Source organism: Dasypus novemcinctus, chromosome 1 (genome assembly GCF_030445035.2).
Source record: "Dasypus novemcinctus isolate mDasNov1 chromosome 1, mDasNov1.1.hap2, whole genome shotgun sequence".
Taxonomy (NCBI): domain Eukaryota; kingdom Metazoa; phylum Chordata; class Mammalia; order Cingulata; family Dasypodidae; genus Dasypus; species Dasypus novemcinctus.
The window spans coordinates 103889860-103902959 of NC_080673.1; the positions used below are offsets into that span (position 1 = coordinate 103889860).

Consider the following 13100-nt stretch of genomic DNA (forward strand, 5'->3'; position numbering starts at 1 on the left):
TGCCAAAATTAAATATTACTATGTTGAATGTTTTTCTAACTTTAACTCAAAAATACAAATCATGAGTTTTCTATGACAATAAACACACACAAAAGTGAAAAGTGCTAATTTTTAAAAATTACAATTTCTTCCCTACTTTATCTCACCATGGAATGACTTCAGGTCTCTTGTACTAAAAGCTGGTCTTTAAAAAGACTAGTAATGTATATGTTTAATATAATGATTTCAATCAGTAGTGGCTTCAGTTTTGGGTGGACCCTGAATTAGTCTTCAAAGCCCTCTTTTCCTGCAGGACCTTTTGGTTTTGCAAAACTTTGCTTATGAGCATGTTGCTTGGGGTGTACTTCTTCATAGAGGAAGTCTGCTGTTAATTCATCCCTATTGTCTATTTCTCAATCTTGCTAATTACATCCATAGTCTTTGTCTTGGATTGTAGTTATCTTTCTACAGTTTCTAGCAGAGGGCTCTTGCAGCAAGAATACAGCATCCATTCTCTTAGACTGCCATACATTCAGGCACTAAGTAAATAAAAACTATGCATTCCAAATAGTCTCCTTCATGGGAATGTCTATACAGAAAGAAATGGTAACATGCTGAATCCTTGGGAACCTTCTTCGGAAAATCTTTTAGTTCTGTATTTGTTGTGTTGACCAAAATTATAATTTCATTTTTTTAATATCTATTGCCAATTGCATATACTTGAGCTGTTATTCAATTTTTCCAAAGTCTGGAAAATGTCTCAAGAAATAGGAAATGTTACTTAGAGTGTTTGATGCTTAGTGCCCATACTCTCATCAGTTTGTATCTCACTAATTTTAATCTGTCACAATTCTTCCTCAGCTGCAGTCAACAGGGCAAAGGAAGATTGTGATAGCAAACAATTTTATAGCCACATAATGATATATCTTCTTTTACTGTTCCAAATACTTGATCTTTAATGCGACCACCTCCAAACTCGTTCTTCGGAGTTGCTCTTGTTGCTGCATTCACTGTTTTTTGACAAACATGAGAATGATCTGGAGACTATGCAATGAATATCAATTCATATCTCTTGGCATTCTGGGAAGCTAATCTAAATAATACATAGCATGGTTGTTTTCCAGCAGGGGTAGAAAAAGGAACATAATCCTTAGGCCAAAAATCTGAATGCTGAATACATGACCCAATCACAAGTTGCTCATTTTCAATAGACATTTTCGGAAGTCTATATTTTACATGTCTTCCTCTCGCTAAGATATCTTTAATATTTTCTCTAGCTTCGATGACAATCTGGTGGGACATGGCAGTGGCCATGGGCTCTGATTTCTGGTGCTGAGTTTAGCAAGCTGACCTAGTTGGTGGCTCCAGGAAGTCTCCTTGAGTATTTTAAATATCTTTTCTCTTTTTAAAAGATTTTTTATTTACTTCTTCCCCCTGTCCCTGTTCCCCTGTTGTTTGTTCTCTATGTCCATTCACTGTGTGTTCTTCTGTGTCTGCTTGTCTTCTCATTAGGCAGCTCTGGGAACCAATCCTGGGAACTTCTGGAGTGGGAAAGAGGCAATTACTCTCTTGCACCACCTCAGCTCCCCTGTTCTGCTACGTCTTCTTATTTTCTTTCCTCTGTGTCTCTTGTTGCATCATCTTGCTGCACCAACTCTCCGTGTCGGCCAGCACTCCTGTGCAGAGCAGCTTTCTCGCACAGGGTGACGTTTCCACGCATGGTGGCACTCCTGCACAGGGCTACATTCCCAAGTGGGCCGGCACTCTGCATGAGCCAGCTCACTGTGTGGGCCAGCATGCCCTCACCAAGAGGCCCTGGGGATTGAACCCTGAACCTCCTACATGGTAGACGGGAACCCAATTGGTTGAGCCACATCCGTTTCCCTAAGATCCTTTTTAAAAAGCCTTTGTTTGGCATTTCCACATTCTGGTCTTCTTCATTGGTGTTTTCCAGATTTTTATCTTCTTCCTTTGGATGCTTCATCATTTCCTGTTTCTTTGTTTGTCTTGTAGTCTTTTGTTGCACACTGCACATTTTAATATTTTAAATTGTTAACTCTGGGGCGGCAGACTTGGCCCAGTGGTTAGGGCGTCCGTCTACCACATGGGAGGCTGCGGTTCAAACCCTGGGCCTCCTTGACCCATGTGGAGTTGGCCCATGTGCAGTGCTGATGCGCGCAAGGAGTGCTGTGCCACACAGGGGTATCCCCGCACAGGGGAGCCCCACGTGCAAGGAGTGTGCCCCGTAAGGAGAGCCGCCCAGTGTGAAAGAAAGTGCAGCCTGCCCAGGAATGGTGCCGCGCACACGGAGAGCTGACACAACAAGATGATGCAACAAAAAGAAACAGATTCCTGTGCCACTGACAACAGAAGCAGACAAAGAAGACGCAGCAAATAGACACAGAGAACAGACAACCGGGGTGGGGGGTGGGGGGAGAGAAACAAATAAATCTTTAAAAATAAAATAAAATAAAATAAAATAAAATAAAATAAAATAAAATGATAACTCTGGTGTTTATTCCCTGAGATGTCTGTTTCTTGACTTTATAACCAACTGGTGATAAGACAAGGATTTTCTTGAGCTTCAGCTCTCCTATGAGGAAGGTCTACCCAAGGCAAATGCAGTATGCAGGGTTTTCCCTGTTTAACTGGGCCTATGTCTTGCCATGGGATTTTGCTTGTTAGTTGTGTTGGAGTTCCTCTACTTACAGGTGTTTGGCTGTCTCTTTGTTCCCCAGGAGACAAACCTCCCTGTCCCATGTGTTTGAAGCCAGCAAGTCTTTGTCCCAGACAGCTCACCTCTGTAATTTCTTATACTCCTTTCATTGTCTCAAGGTGCTTTTACCTGGAGGGAAAATCTTGGGAGAAGGGTCATACCAGAGAGGACTTTCCCAAGTCAGTATTTCCCAGTTGAAACAGGGCCAGGGACCCACAAAGGGGGTGCAGATTGGCTCCAAAGTATCCTGGGCAGGGGACCAGGAAGGGTGCTAAGAATTTCTTCCACAGTTCCCCAAAGCTGTGCTTCCTTGATCTGCCCAGGGAATGGAGCCCATCAGCTAACTGTCCCCCACAGCCCTGAGGAAGCATTGTGTCTTTAAGTCTCCTCTACATGACTTTCTGGGATGGTGTATTAGTCAGCCAAAGGGGTACTGATGCAAAATACCAGAAATTGGTTGGTTTTTATAAAGGGTATTTATTTGGGGTAGGAGCTTACAGACACCAGGTGATAAAGCATAAGTTACTTCCCTTATCAAAAGTCTATTTCCACATGTTGGAGCAAGATGGCTGCCAACATCTGGAGGGTTCAGGCTTCCTAGGTTCCTCCCTTCCCCAGGGTTCTTTTTCCTGGGCTCAGGGTTCCTCTCTCTCTGGGGCTTGCTTCTGATTCCTCTGTGAGCTTGCTTTCTGGGTCTCCAGCTTAAGGCTTCATCATCAAACTCCAACCTCAAAACTCCAATATAAAAGCCCTCTAACTCTGTCTTTTGCAATGCCTTTTATCTGTGAGTCCCCACCCACCAAAGGGTGAGAACTCAATGCCCTACACCAGTTTTACATAATTACTTAATCAAGTAAACCTATGAATCCAATACAACCTAATATGCCCAGATGAGGAGATCAGTTTACAAACATAATCCAATACTTCTTTCTGGAATTCATCAAACTGCTACACTCCACTCTCTCAATTCCAAAAAGGCATTACAATATTAAAAAAAAAACCACACACACATTAAATCAGTTACAATGCAAGTAATAAATCATATCATAATCAATTTAAAGAAATACAGTTTGTACTGGGGAAAAGTTCTGTCTACAACAGACCTCTGAAACTTACAAAACAATTCATCCAATTCCAATACATAAATGGACAAAGAATAAGCATTTTCATTACAATAAGGAGAAACTGGGAAGAAAACATGAGTTATGGGTCTAGGAGAGTCCAGTAAACCTATAGGGCATCCTTCATTCAATTTCAAAGTCTGAGAGTCATTCTTAAGATGATGGTTTCGTTTCCTTGGGGCCTTATGGGAACCCACCCTTTCCACAGGCTTGCTCAATGGCCATTTTCTTGGTTCCAACCTTATCAAGCATCTGGGTATCAACCAAGCTCCAGACCTCTCCCCGCAAGGGTGTTGGGGTGATTGCCACACCTTACCCAGTCTTTGGGTTAGAGTCTTAACCCCATAGTACAGTGACATGAAGACAACATTCCCTGTAAACTTTGGCATACAGGCTCAACCTTCTCAGAGTAGTGAGTTGACCACCTGGCCTTCCCTAACCTTTGGGGAATATGTCCACCCCTCTCAGACCTGTGGGGTGCCAACCTTAACTGCCCTAATCCTTGTGGAATGTGCTCCACCCTCTCTGTTCCCTGGGGCAACAAAACTCTCCCAGAACATAAGGCAGGAATATCCACCCTCTTCAACTGCTAGGGCAAACTCACCCTCTCTGTACATATAGGTAGTTTTCTTCTCTTGGCCCAAGATAATGTCCTAATTCCAGATCTCAGCTCCCATGGTTTTCCTTTTGAAGTCATTTCCCCTTCAGTCTCTCCTTTCCATTTCCCTTTTATTCCAGGCTGACAGTGGTTCTGTTCATATAGCTCTCTCAAAAAGTCTGTTGGTTTAGCATGAAGGAAGCAGGGGTCCAGGCCATCAGACAGTAAGACTTTCCACAAGTCTTTCCAATGTAACTGCATATTCAATCCTGATTTACAAGTTCCAAGTTTAGTTAAGTCCTTGAATGGGGCACTTTCATCTGGCAGCTTGATTTTCAGAGGCTTGGAATTTCCAGAATTAGTTTCTGTTTCCTTTGGGCCTGACAGTTCAGTCCTCAGCATATCTCTCTTGTCTAGCATTTTGCTATAAGCTGCAGGCAGAAGCCAAGTCACATTCTCTGGGTTTACTTTGGAAATTTCTTCAGCTAAATTGCCCATGCTCACCATTTTCAAATTCTGCCTTCCATAAAGCACCAGGAGTCAATTTTGCTAAATTCTCTGCAACTTTAAAACATGGCTCGCCCTTCCTCCAGTTTACAATAACAGTTTCATTATTAACTTCTAAGACATCATAAAAAGTCTCTTTAGCATCCATCTTGCTATCAACAGTCTCTTCAAAGCGATCTAGGCCTTTTCCATGAAGCATTTCATAGTTCCTCCAAAAAATACCCCTTAACCATTTATAAAACCATTCCAGCATTTTGGTAATTGGAAAAGCACTTCCCCACTCCTTGGTACCTAATTCTGTATTAGTCAGCCAAAGGGGTGCTGATGCAAAATACCAGAAATAGGTTGGTTTTTATAAAGGGTATTTATTTGAGGTAGGAGCTTACAGACACCAGGTGATAAAGCATAAGTTACTTCCCCCACCAAAAGTCTATTTCCACATGTTGGAGCAAGATGGCTGCCAACATCTGTGAGGGTTCAGGCTTCCTGGGTTCCTCCCTTCCCCAGGCTTCTTTTTCCTGGGCTCAGGGTTCCTCTCTTTCTGGGGCTTGCTTCTATTTCCTCTTGCTTACTTTCTGGGTCTCCAGCTTAAGGCTTCATCATCAAACTCCAACCTCAAAACTCCAATATAAAAAACCCTCTAACTCTGTGTTTTGCAATGCCTTTTATCTGTGAGTCCCCACCCACCAAAGGGTGAGGACTCAATGCCCTACTGGCACAAGAGTTTTACATAATTACTTAATCAAGTAAACCTATGAATTCAATATAATCCAATATGCCCAGATGAGAAGATTAGTTTACAAACAATCCGATATTTCTTTTTGGAATTCATCAATAATACTGAACTGCTACAGATGGGTTGAAACAATGGGTGCCCTCAGAATCTGGCCCTCAGTGATCCAAATTTGCAAATCAAGAGCTGTGATCAGTGATTAGTTGTGTCCACCCTGGGTCTTAGGGAAGGGGGTTTTTAAGTCCCTTTCTTTTCTCACTGAGTTAGCCAGGCATTGGACTCCATGGCGGCTTGTTGGGAAGGTGGGGATTGGGTGCGAGCAGCTGCCATGCAGAGAGAGAAATTCACTGTTTTGTTTTTTTTAAACCAAAACTTATCAGCCTCTTCCTCTTCCCTAGGTGTTGTACAGTATTCTTTTGGCCTCTGCAGTTTCAAATTAGCTGTTGCGGACAGCTCCTGCCTGTTTAACTTGTTCTGGTGGAAGGACTGAATCTTGGAGTTTCCAACTCTGCCATCTTCCCACAATCCCCTCATCATTGCTTCTTTTACTTGAAGTTATTCATTCATTCACTTATTTAGCAAGCAAATGTGTGCAGTACTTTCAACACACTACAAGCAAAACCCAGTCTCTATTCTCAAGGAGTATACAGTCTACTTGAATAGGTAGCTGAGATATTAAAATTAAAATATATGTTGGAAGGGGCAGGCCTTTGAATGACAGTGACACAAGACGGCAGACACCATGGACTTGGGTGTAAGAGTTCTTTGCAATTTTTATCTGTTGGAAGAACTTAAAGAAGGCCAGAAGGAATAGGACATGGCACAGTTAGCTGGGAGCTAGATGATGATGAAGACATGACACTTCCAAGATGGACAGGAAAGAAAATTGGGCTTCTGAGAACAATGTATGAAAATTGACCATACAGCCTTAAAATAGAATGTGGACCTAAATACCAAGCAGCACCATCCTTTGTAATATTTGTAACAAAAATAATTAGTTTGTAACCAGTGCTTCACAATGTAAGGTGTTGTTGGTGGGGTGACATATGAGAGCCCTGTATGATGTTATGTATGTTTATTTTGTAAGTTCATAATTTTTATTATACACTTACTGCTTATCTGTGTTCAATATGAAAGATATACTTCAGTAAAATTCTATAAAAAATTAATATGTATGGAGCTAATAGTTCTAATGGAGTATTAGGCCCAAGAGCCCTATGAGTGCTAGCAAAATGGCAGAATTCATTTAGCATCAAGTTGTCCTGCAAGAGCTTCAGTGCCTAATAATATCTAAAGAAAATACAAAACCATCTCATCAGCCTGAAGGACAGTGTTACTGCAATTAATCAAAATGAAAAATCACAGCCCCCCACACCTACCCCATTTGATTTAAGCAGTCTTCATTTTTCACAGTAGTAAATTTTTTAGGTACATCTTGTAGACCTCTAAGTACTGGAAAGGAAACTCCTATTCAAAGGCATTTTATTTTAAGATAACTGTAAATGATACTAATTTTTGTCCATTTGAAATACAGAAGTTGTGCTACAACAAATCAAACTGTCAGGTATAACCACTGTCCACATAGTTGAATTTCTGGGATCAAGAAAGTATATTTAAATTGGTTCCCATCATATCCCACGGGGCCTATCTTAACTCAAACTGAGAAAAGACACATCACATAATCACCTTGCTAAGGTCTCTGTCTTCCCCATCCCTTACCCCATTCCTCCTTCCCTCCCTTCCTGCAACAGCCCTCCAGATTGGAGTGGCTTATTAGAAGAAAGTAAGACTAGAATCTTTTTTAAGTCTTAAATGAATTCCCCTTCCAAGCCATTGTCCTTTACCCCATCTCCTCCACTACCACCTTTGGCTGAATAATAGATTGGAAGTGCAGTTGGGTCTTTGGTGAGGAATTCTTTCAGGGTTTTCCCCATATCTTCTTACTTCCCCTCCACTTTTTTCCTTCCTCTTCCTCAAGTCCCTTCCTGTACCGTCACCACCCAACATTTTCCTTGACTCTTCCTTGCTTTGTCCAAAAGCTATCAGTTAAGTTTGAAAAGTGTGACCTCCCTTATTTAGTTTTGGTACTACATTTCTTTACTCACCACCAGCCTAGGAAATAAAAATAAAAATTGGGTCCTCAGCCCTACCAGCCTCTACTGTCAATTGTCAGCTAATGCATTTTTTTAGTTCAGGTTTTGATATGGTGAAAAGTATAATCACCAGGGTTACTCAGACCTGCCAGCTCTCACCAAGTCCTTGGTGGTTAAACTTGGAGAAAGGCCACATGAAGACACTTGTAAGCACACACAATCCCTCTGAAATTTCTCTGCTTGTAATTGCCTTTGCTTTTGAAACAGGCTCTCATGTGGTCATCCTTGCAATCTTTGTGGGTCTAGTGTAGAATCTGACAAGTGGATCCAAAAGAACCTTGAATTCGGTGCGTACATTGTTTTGGTGCTGCTGCCTCCCACGACCCTCAGCAGGGATCAAGAAACAACTCAGTGTGAACCACAGATTTCTGAAACTGGGGCTTGACATCCTGATAAATTACTGCTTTTTTCCACTTTTCTGTGGACCACTAAATGCTAAAATGTGGATGTATATCAAAATAAAAGCAGTTTACTGTGTCCTAAAAAAAAGTAGTCATCAGCTTGGAAGACAACTAATCTCTCACCACTATATTCCCAATTCACCTCATCTATGTCAAAGGTGTGAGAGTGCCTAGAGCCTAAAGTAGGAGAGAAGCAGAGGAGGTTGACTTCCTGTAGGAGACTATGGTGGGAGGAAGCTCTGGTCTGATCCAGAGCTTACTGATGCCCCTTCCAGAAAATGTTTCTGCTCTCAGAAACCTTTGTTGTGCTGTTAATGATGAATTACTGAACAACTGGATTTACTAGGGAAAATCATGTTTAAAGGAATGCTGGGATAAATCCCTGTGAAAACAAAGGATCCTTGTATGTAAGTAATTGCCTCTTAGTTTTTTTACAATCTCTAATTATCAGATTTCCCAAAGTGAAGACACATATAACCCCAAAATGGACACATCAGACACTTAATTTCAATCATATTTAGACATGAGATTGACTTATCATTTCTATATTTTGAAATATTCCTCAGCATATTATTCATTGTAAGTGTAGATTACAAAATGTATTCTTTCAGAGAATGATCTCAAACAAGTGATTCAGTTTTAAGGCATTTAATCTTAATTTAACTAGCTTTTGTTTCCAATAATTGTAACTTAATGCTATTACTACAGAAAAGAGTAAAAAAGAAAACAAACTAGAATCAGAAGAGGCAACTTTTTTCAGGATTCCATTCTGACCATTCTTGTCCTTCTGATAAATTGCAATTGAGTACTTAATTCTGACCCATGTCTTAACATCTGTCTTTTCGTTTCAATGTGGTCATGGCATAGGAATCATGAACAGGATGTACTTTAACAGGAGAGGTACTCAATAAATACCTGTCGTTGAATCAATTAATTCTGCATAACAAAACATAAACAGATACCTGATGAATCTGTTAATACCCATGTTTCCGGAGATTAGTTCAATATTCTACCAACTATAGTTTATTGGAAAGGGAGATGCCACAAAAGCAAAGTTTTTCAAAGGATGAAGAAACCAAATGGTGAATAAGTGAATTGCTGAATATGATTAGTATGCCTAATAATAAATGGGGCAGTTCCATAAGGGGTTGAATTCTGCTTAATTTTGCAAAAAATTTTTGATTTGGTGATGGATGGAAGGGCAGAGTTTGTGGGATGGGGAGTGATATTTTGAAATTGTTTGGAGGGGAGAGTGAGATAGGAATGAGCATGGAAGCTCGTCTGCCTAATAAGAATGGAAACACAGACTGATGGGTAGTGGAAAAAGAAGACAGTAAAAGGCTGAGATATGGGGCAGTGAGGTAACAATCTTGACAGATAACCAAAGACACTGGAAATTGAGACTGACATTGCTTCCATTCTGATGGATACTTCTTCTGAAATACTTTCTGGCACTAGTAAATGGAAGCTGTATTTTTTTTTTTCCTGGAGAATGAGATCAATCATAAAAAAAAGTTTATTGATGAAAAATATATCAAAATATTGACAATAATTTTCCTTGGGAACTGTTACCATGGGTGATTCTTTAAAAAATATTTTGTTTTTCTAAATATTGTATAATGAAAACACCTTACTTTTGAAATCAGAAAAAAGTTATCTTTTTTTTTCTGAAAAGTGCATTTTAAAAGTTCATAGTGTTGGGGAGCAGAATGTAGCTCAGTGGTTTAGTGCTTGCTTCCCATGTATGATGTCCTGGGTTCAATCTCTAGTACCTCCGAAAAAAAAAGTTCATAGAGGATTGATTAGGAATTTTTGGTTCTAAGTCATGGAAATAGGCTTTGACTAATTTAAGTAGAAAGGAAATTCACTGGAAAGAAATGGGATAGTTTATGGGATCAGAGGGAGGTTGAACAACCAGAAGTTTCCCCAAGAGCTCAAGGGCAGCCTCAGTCTTACACAGGGGCTGGAATAAATTGAATTCCAGTTGGTACTGGTCTTTCCCTGACTCTGCTCAAAATTCAAATATAAAGAAGGACCTTCTGATTGACACAATTGTGTCATGTGCCTGTCCCTTGATTTGCAGCTCTGGCAGACTATTTCCAAAGAGGGAGGAAATTGAGGTGTTATTATCAAAAGAAGGACAGGCAGAATTTAAAAAAGAAAAAATCAATGGCTGCTCTGTTATATTTTGTAAAGACAGAATACATTTTATTGAGCAATTAAAATTGGTTTTTACAAGTGAAATAATGATCTTCTACCTGTGCTTGTACAATGGTATTTACCAGACAGAATGCGCTCTTTTTTTGTTTTTCCTGGGGACTTGGACTTCTTTAATGGGTATGTATGTGTAGCATGGGGCAAGAGGGGCATGGGGGATGGTACTCATCCTGGGGAATATCAATGATTTTATAGAGAAATATAACATTTTATTTACTCACTTTCAACTATAGAAGGCATAATATTTAATTCATTACATATAATCAAATATTATTTAATTTTATTTCATGGCTAATTAAAATATTTTAAGTTGGCCTCATTTCACAAAGGATTTGAGGTGGGATTACCAGTTTTTTTTAACCAAATACTTTTTTTTTTTTTTTATGGTACTGGGGCCAGGGATTGAACCCTAGACTTCCTATGTGGGGAGCTGGCGCTCAACCAGAGTCACATCGGCTACCTGAGTTGGTTTTCTCAGTTGTTTGCTTGCTGTTTGTTTTTAGAAAGCACTGTGGACCGAATCTGGGACCGCCCACGCGGGAAGCAGGCGCTCAACTGCCTGAGCCACATCCGCTCCCCAACCAAATATCGTTGATTTGCAAAGTCAGAATACCCACTTCAGAGCAACTAAAGCCAAAATGGAATATAATAGGATTCTATCTAAGAATCTCTAAACATCAAGGCAGGGCCCTCTTGAAGAAATGTAGCAGTAGAAAGCCTTTAGCAGGGCCGGAACCCTTTCAGAGCACAAAATGCACAACCACTCACAACAGAGGCTGTCAGAGACTCTGACACGGTTTCTCCTCGTGTTTAGGTCCCCTTCCTCTTTCTGCAGAGGGAGAGTATTGGCTTCCTCCTGGACATACAACCCCGCTCCCCCCTTCCTTTGTGACTGAATCACAATTTGAGAGAGATTCTCAGTTGGCCCAGTCTGAAATCGACCCTGGCAGGGTTAACTGTGAGGTAGAAACATGGCTGGGGGTGGCAAGAGCACGCCATGGTTGAGAAAGTCTGAGAGAAAGGGGTCCATGTCAGCTGGTCAGACAGCCGCAAAAGGTTTCCCCTGTATTGTTTAAGAGGCAGGAACAGTTGGGGAAGTGAGAGGGGAGGAAAAAATAGGAAAAGGATGGCAACATGAGAAACAAACACTTGTGAGGAAACAGTGAAGAAAGGGAGCGGGGCTACTTCAAAGGCAGAGTGTTTAAGTTGGTATACTTTCAGCTAAATGAAACTGAAAACCCCTCTCAAAGTGGCTTAACCAAGAAAGCGATCTCATCTGACGATACGCGGTGAGGTAGGGTGAGCTTCAAGGCTTCATGACGTCACCGTGTGGTTAAGTCAACTGTGCGAAGCACTGATGTTGTGATGGCCCGGGTACTTTTCATCTTTTCACTTCACCATTCTTGGTACGAATTTTATCGTCAGGCTGTGAAGGATCCGGGAGTCACACCCAAATGCAGTAAGTCGGAGGGCAAAAGAGATCCTCTCTTTGAGGTGAGAAAACCTCAGCAGATTCTCATGTATCCTTGCCAGAATTGTGTCACATGTCTTCTGGCAAGAGGAATGGGACCACCACACGGTTTGGCTTAGAAGATTGGGACTCACACCCTGGAGCCAGACAGGGGCTAGCTTTCCCAAATCCTTCAGCTGTTTAAAGGAGGACCCTGGGAATCCAACAGGGTTCTGTGAGGAAGGAGCACATGGGAGTGGGGAGGCAACCAGCAGGGCTGGTTACAGAGAGAAGGAAAGAAAAAGTCAGCAGTAGAAGAGCAGAGACAGACAGTGAAAGAGATGGAGAAAGAGGCCTGAGACCACAGGTGAGTGGGAAGAGTGAAACAGAAACAGGCAAGCTCATTAAATTTGGTGTCTTAGGTTAAAATATTGTTGTCATATCTTGCTGTTCAGTTAGGCAACTATTAGAACATGCTTTACCTGTTTTCACTGCCATTTGAAAGGTAGATTAACTTTGAAGTAATTAACATTAACTATTTTCAACCTCAGAATTACAATGAAGATGGCCATAGTAGACTCCAGGGAGAAAATTACTCTCCTCCTTTTCTCTTAAAATAGACCAAAATTGTCACCTCTGCTTAAAAAGAGAAAATAAATAGATGAGAATTTATTGAGTCAAGAAAAAGTTGTGGTGAAATAAATACAGTGTTTATTTAGTTACTTGTTTATTACTTTACGCATCATTTTATCATCTTAATTGTAAAAACAATAAAACCACATTAAAAAAAATTGGAATCTAGAAACATGCAAGCAAAACCACCCACAATGCCATAGTCTAATATAACAAGTTATTATTTGGCAAGATTTAGCTTCTAATTTTTTTTCATATATGTACAATTTTGCAGAGTGCCTTATTTTTTTTAAAAAAATAGAAATATCATGTACCTGTTACAAATTTCAAAAACAAAAGGAGTTAAAAAAAATACCAGGTCTCCTTCCCACCAATGTCCTTTAGTCCTTCAGTCTACACCTCTCCCCACCTCCTCCAAACCACTGACATCAATTTCTTTCACTTTCCTCAAACCTACACATTAACAAGGAAATTGCTATATATAGAAATACTCCACTCTCCTTTGCCAACACACACTTTTTAAAAAATGATGGCCTACTGTATATACTGTTTTGCATCTTCCATTTTGTCATTTAACAATATTACTTAGAGA

At 40.5% G+C, this 13100-nt stretch overlaps 1 pseudogene; it reads right to left on the reverse strand.

The window, feature by feature from the left end:
- Positions 1-225: 225 nt before the first annotated feature.
- LOC101425307 (twinfilin-1 pseudogene) lies at positions 226-2401 on the reverse strand (annotated as a pseudogene).
- Positions 2402-13100: the final 10699 nt, after the last annotated feature.